Here is a 7,073-nt window from a genome sequence, read left to right as displayed (position 1 = left end):
TCGTCACTTGGCAGTGCTGGTAATCTTCAGCCTTGCACATGGAAGGTTCAGTTCAGTTCAGTTCAGTCACTCATGTTCATAAATCAATGCTTTTTATAAGTGATATTTGCAACAAGTATTTCTACATGTTTCTTTGCTGTTGTGGCTGAGTCATGGAGTTTGGATAAGTGACAGAGAAGCTAAAATTGATGAAAAAACCCACCCAACAAGAAAGAGAAATAGCAATCCTTCGGCAAAAAGGGGGAATTCAAAGAGAAGAAAAGGCAGGAGATCAGAAATGGGAAGACACTGACTCACCCAGGATTCAACTCACTTGGATGGGGTTTAGTGAGTGCGAAATTTGAAACCTTGGATGAATTAGAGAGGAAGGTAGACAAGCAGAAATTCTAATTTACTGTGGTTATACTAGCTAGTATAATCTTCATAAGAAGAGATGAATCCAATATAGTCACCTGGGAGTGCTGAAGTGGTGGTCTCAGAAAATTGGGTAGCAAGAGAGCCTGAATGAGTATATTCATTAGTATGTACAGTTGACTCTTGAACAACATAGGTTAGGGGTACCAACCCTCAAGTCTTTGAAAATCCACTGATAACTTCACAGCAGCCCCCCAGTATGTACGTGTGGTTCTACATACGTGGATTTAACCAAATGTGTACGGCAAAGTTCCATAGTGCATATTTATTGGAAAAAAGCCAGTATGAGTGGACTGATGCAATTCAAACCTGTAGTGTTCAAGCATCAACTGTATAAGCACAGTTGTGGGGGAAAAAATCAATTTCCTTTATTCCTACTTGAGGGACCCAGCAAGCTCTAGCATAATAGCATAAAGCTGTAGGCTGAAGTAATGAATCCATGCTGGCCCTGTCCTAGGTTGGGACTGATCTTTGGACTTAATTTTCTTATCCCTGTAGTCAGCTGGCGGCTGCCTTCTGCCCCGTCTCTGGTCCCATCAAAAGCTTTATTATCTCCTGGATTTCCCACATTCAGGAAGTCAGTGTCTGAACAAGATTATTATTAGTGATTTTATGCTTTTCAAATGCCTGGTGGGCTATTTAGTAGCTATGTGACCTTAAGCAAGTTTCTATGTCTGCAAATTGATGATCATTATTTCTATGACACTTAACTATTGTGATAATTAAGAATTAACACAACATGTGATGAACCTGGTTGGTACACCCCATTTCACCACATTATGAAATCAATTACACTTCAGTCTTCTCCATCTGCTACACGCCTTTGCTGCTTCCCATACCTCTGCTCTCTACTTTATTCCCTTGCATCATTTTACGGACTTGTCGTCACAATTATCCTTCCTCCCCCAAGACTGTTCATGGTCCTCTCTTTTTTGTGGTTTACCCCTTAATCATCTAACATACTCGGATATTCCCTATCTTGAACAAAATCTACTCAAGTTCAACTATCTTGGCTTAGTATCATACTTTCACTTCCAAAATGATTGTTAAGAGTGTTCAGCTATATGCTAACTCCATGTCACAGCCTACAATCTCAATTAACTATAATCTAGGTTATGGATTCTACTAGATTCTATCCTACTTGAAAATGCTGTTTCTCTTGATTCTTTTCAATAACCTAGTTTATCACCAGTGACCCACCTTTCCAAAAACATTACTTGCATCCTTGAATCATGACACTTTCCTTTCTAGAAATTTCAGTGTCTTTAAAGAGTAAAATTCTGAGTCTTCACTTTAGCATTCACTCTCCATGACCCCACTGTATCTTCCTACACCTGATATTTCCATAAAGACAAAATTAAAATAGAGTTTCCTGATGAAAGAAAGTTCAGAAAACTTCGCTTACTATTCCCTCTTTAGAGATTCTTCATGTGTATTGTGACACTAATGGCTCTATGAGGAGCTCTGGGGCTCCCCAGGTGGCTCAGTGCTAAAGAATCTGCCTGCAATGCAGCAGACTCAGGTTAGATCCCTGGGTTGGGAAGATCCCCTGGAGAAGGAAATGGCAACCCACTCTAGTATTCTTGCCTGGGAAATCCCATGGAGAGAGGAGCCTGGCAGTCCATGGGGTCTCAAAAGAGTTGGACACAACTTAGCAATTTAACAACAATATGAGGAGCTCTTCAGGAAAGAAAACTTATTCAATAAGTCCTTACCTATTGCACAGTAAAATCTATAAAATATTTTTATTACTATTTGACTTTTTAGTGAACAAGTCTTATTTCAAGTTGTTTTTAAGCTACTAAAATAAGTATCTGGGGCTCTATATTTGCAGCCCTTTCCAAGACTGTTCTAGGACTTAGATGTAGTGTGTGACCAATATCAACTGGATTTCTAGATTGCTTCCTAGTATAAGCATGACTTTTTCTTATTTAAAAAAAGTTTTATACCACATTTGTCTGAAATGAATAGGAAGGCAATGAACTATAGAGTCTCTATGACACAAATATTTTCTTTAACTCTCCCAAATGGCTCATTTCTCAATATCCTATATGACTCAAAGGGAGGATGAACAGACTTTTTAAAATTACCTCCTAGAGCCAGAAGTCAAGCTGATTCTGTTCAAGTACACAATGGTATGTATAATTTACAAGTTTATGAAACAGACATGATTATACACAATTTTACCAACAATAAACCAAGGCTCAGTGTCACCCACCAATTAAGTGACACTTTATTCAAATTCAGAAATGCTGGTTCTAAAAATCTTTACTCTTTGCACAAAACGGAAGCCTTTACCAATAGTGAGGCAAACAACAGTAACGTGCCAATGCAGGTGATGAAAAGGAAGGCCACCCAAGAAAAGAAAACCATTTGGCCTGGGTGATTATCTTTGCCAAGAGTAGTGGGAGGAGCAGGAACTGTAGGTACCAGGTGCCAAATCCAGTCCTACCATGAAGAACCAAAATGAAGGAAGACAAAACAAAGGAAAAAAAAAAATCCAATAATGTGCTCAAATTGCCTCAACTCCTGCAAAGCTATTTGCTCTAGGGAAAAATCAACTGCAAGCCATTTTTTTCTCCTTGTCTTCATGCTGATTATCTGGTATAACAAAAATTTGACTCGACTATGCCAAGTAGGTTATCTGCTGCAGAAGATGATGAAACAAGAAACTATAAGCTTCCATTAGAGCCATTAACTGTGTTTTACTCTTTTCTCCCATATGTGTTTCCCACTTCCTAACAATTACATTCTTGAATATTCATTGAATGCTACTTGAATGAATGAGTGAATGAATGAAAATAGGTTTATATAAGAGAACTATTTAAATTCCCTACCAACCCCTTCATTAGTTTTGGCAGCCTCAATATGTATGGGGGCTTCCTTAGTGGCTTAGATGGTAAAGAATCTGCCTGCAATGTGGGAGACCCAGGTTTGATTCCTTGGTCAGGAAGATCCCCTGGAGAAGGGAATTGCAACCCACTCCAGTATTCTTGCCTGGGAAATCCATGGACAGAGGAGACTGGCAGGCTACAGTCCGGAACAAGACATTTACAAGTAAAATGCTTTCAAAATGTGTATTCTGAAAAGAAGAAATGTATCAACATTGCTTGTGGGTGGCTGAGTACATCAGTCATCAACAAGTCAATATTTCTACACATATGACTGTAATATTTTGATAGTGCATTATCACAACACCTAGTGTTCACTCAACACTTCCATGCATTCCTGACCTCAGAAGCAAATCAAACTGTATCTTGTGGATCTACATCGAGTGCAAGCCCTACTGATGGAAAAACCTCTCTGCCTACAAGACACTGATATTCTTTATATGTTACCTGCTAAGTTGAAAGAGTACAATGAAAAAAAAGTGGCTTGGTGGCAGCATTTCACTAGATGTTAGAATGACATGATCAGAAAATAAAATAAGAAAACTTTTGTTCTTGATGCTTTTCACTGAAGATTCTTGGACCTTCTCTGAAAATCCAGTTCTACAAGGCTTTTTCTGCAAAATTATTGGCAGATAGGAACTTTTCAGCTAGCACGTGTCAAAGCCTCCGCCAGGAATGTAAACTGTACAATAATTTTTTTCTGTCTTCAGACACCTAGAACAGAAACCTTAAACACCCAAGTGTCAAAAGAAGACAGATAACCCAATAAATTTGCTAGAGCAGGGACAGGGAAAACAAACACAGCCCTTCTGTTATACAGACGTCTGTTAACTCGCTTGGACCACTAGCCTGAAACCTCAGCCTGCCACACGTCTTTCCTGTCGGGCTGTTTATTTAGACTCCTGTAAAGCCTCTTGGCACCCATTTTTAATTTTCAGCTTGCTTCTTGTTAGTTTTCTGAAAAGCATAGCAAGATCCACTGTTTAACAAAAACACACACAAACCAGGGAAGGAGGAGATGGATAGTGGGAGGCAGTGGGTGCAGGCAACTCCTGGCAAGTGCAAGAAGACCACATTCCTGGTCCCATTTGTTTGTAACGGTGTGCAAGGTTTGCAACTGGGGTCATTCCATCACACGCACTTGGGTTTAACTCTCTGTTCATCCTCAGGAAGGGTTTTGCTTCATGTAGTCTTGTAGTCTGCATTCACTCATGAAACATTTTCTTCATGCTCCTTGCTAATGTGTAAGAAAAAGAACCTTCAGTGGCACTTTATATTTCATTCTGGTGGCTTTGATCAGAGGGCTCGAAGAGGCTGCAAGCAATCATCATGTCCCACTAAAGAGGAAAGATAATAGACTGTTGAATTCAAAGATCATCATCAAGTAGTAGTATTTTTCTTCAATGTGACTGATAATCCATGAAGCAGCAACTATTTATCAAGGAACTGTTACATTCAAAGTGCTGGACCTGATCTATGGGAAAAGTGAACATATTTTGGGAACCAAAAATTGGAATTCAGAGTCTTGCATGAAATAACTGTGGCAGGTTCCAACTTAAGAGGCAGTCCAGACAATGAAGTGTGGGTGCCTAAAGTACTGGAATTTATAGGCATTTTGATGTCTTAGGGGAGCCATGTTAAAGACTGTTTAAAAGTGGGCTGCTTGTTCTGCAAAAGCATGGCTTAGGGTCTCTGTAGTTATGGGGAATATAAAATTTCTTCATCTCTGCACTGTCTCTTGGCTCCCAGCTTCGTACAGTTGGAAGCAATCTCTCAGTTTCCTACAAGCCCAAAGACTCAGTTTATACTTCTTTTATAGTTTTCATCAGTTTCTACAGTGAATAGTAATTTATCCTGGAACATAGTGATTTCCTTAAAATTGTGAGGTTGTCAGGGACTATTGGGTAAGAGAAGGAAAGAAAGAGATTCTTTAAAAAAAAAAAAAAAAAGTAAATTTCACCCATAATTCAATTATATGTGTGTGTGCTTATGTATGTCTGTGTGCCCACATGCATATATGTGCATATAAAGGAAGAAGTGACAGTCTCAGACTATCTCTAACAAACAATCCCACCCCTCCCCCAGGATTAATCGCATTAGCATTTAAAGGCATTACTTTCCTAGATTTTGTTCTGGTGCTTAAATCTGATCTATCAGATCAGATCAGTCACTCAGTCATGTCCGACTCTTTGCGACCCCATGAATCGCAGCACGCCAGGCCTCCCTGTCCATCACCAACTCCCAGAGTTCACTCAGACTCACGTCCATTGAGTCAGTGATGCCATCCAGCCATCTCATCCTCTGTCATCCCCTTCTCCTCCTGCCCCCAATCCCTCCCATCATCACAGTCTTTTCCAATGAGTCAACTCTTCGCGTGAGGTGGCCAAAGTACTGGAGTTTCAGCTTTAGCATCATTCCTTCCAAAGAAATCCCAGGGCTGATCTCCTTCAGAATGGACTGGTTGGATCTCCTTGCAGTCCAAGGGACTCTCAAGAGTCTTCTCCAACACCACAGTTCAAAAGCATCAATTCTTTGGTGCTCAGCCTTCTTCACAGTCCAACTCTCACATCCATACATGACCACAGGAAAAACCATAGCCTTGACTAAACGAACCTTTATATACATATATTACACAAACCGCCACATATGTACTTCTTTTCCACAAAGATGGAATCTACTATACCTATTGATATGCAACTTGTTTTTATAATTCCATTATATTATATGTATATCTGATGAAGTACATATTGTTCTATACATTCTTTCTAATAGTTGCATAGTATACCTTTAAATAAATATACCATCTTTTATTTAACTAATTCCCCAGCTGGATGAACACAAAACTCATTGCCAACTTTTGGTTTGACAAACAAGGCTGCAATTAACATCATTATGTATATTTTTTCATCGTTGTTGTTTTTTGTTTAGTTGTTAAGTCTTGTCTGACTTTTTTGAAACCCCACGGACTATAGCCCACCAGGCTCCTCTGTCCATAGGGTTCTTCAGGCAAGATTATTGGAGTGGGTTGCCATTTTCTTCCCCAGGGGATCTTCTTGACCCAAAGATTGAACTCACGTCTCGTGCATTGGCAGGCAGATTCCTTACCACTGAGCCACCAGGGAGGATGAGATGGTTAGATAGCATCACCAGCTCAATGGACCTGAATCTGAGCAAACTCAGGGAGACAGTGGAGGGCAGAAGAGCCTGGTGTGCTACAGTCCATGGAGTCACAAAGAGTTGGACATGACTTAGCAACTGAACAACAAAAAATGTATTTTTTCACTGATTTTAGTTACTGCTGAAAGATATTAATATCTTCCTAGAAATAGTGATGCTGACAACTGGGACTCATCTTTAGTTATTCATGTCTCATAAGAAGGAATTTGAGATGGAAGGGGAAGAGATCATCAGCAACATAAGCACAGAGGGTCTGGAAGACAAATGTCAGCAGGGCCCATCCACATGCTGTCGGGAAAAAAGGAAGCCTGAGTCTCTAACTTCTGGTGTCTGATCTCATTGGGAAAGGATCTCTGAGAGAGCAGTGCTTCCAGCTCTCTTAGGTGGTCATTTTAATTCTAATGATTATTAGGTAAATTTAATAGCACCTAATTCCTATAACTTATTCAGATTCTATTCTCACTAAATGACATTCTCTGCCAAGTCTGTCTTTTGGGTTTGTGTAACTCCTCCCTTGAGACACGGATCCTCCCAGCATGCCCATGAACTCCTTGAATGTACAGAATTACTGTCCTGTGGGCCATTTGAAAG

Source organism: Bos taurus, chromosome 8 (assembly GCF_002263795.3).
Source record: "Bos taurus isolate L1 Dominette 01449 registration number 42190680 breed Hereford chromosome 8, ARS-UCD2.0, whole genome shotgun sequence".
Lineage (NCBI taxonomy): Eukaryota > Metazoa > Chordata > Mammalia > Artiodactyla > Bovidae > Bos > Bos taurus.
Note: the sequence above shows the minus strand (reverse complement) of the source record.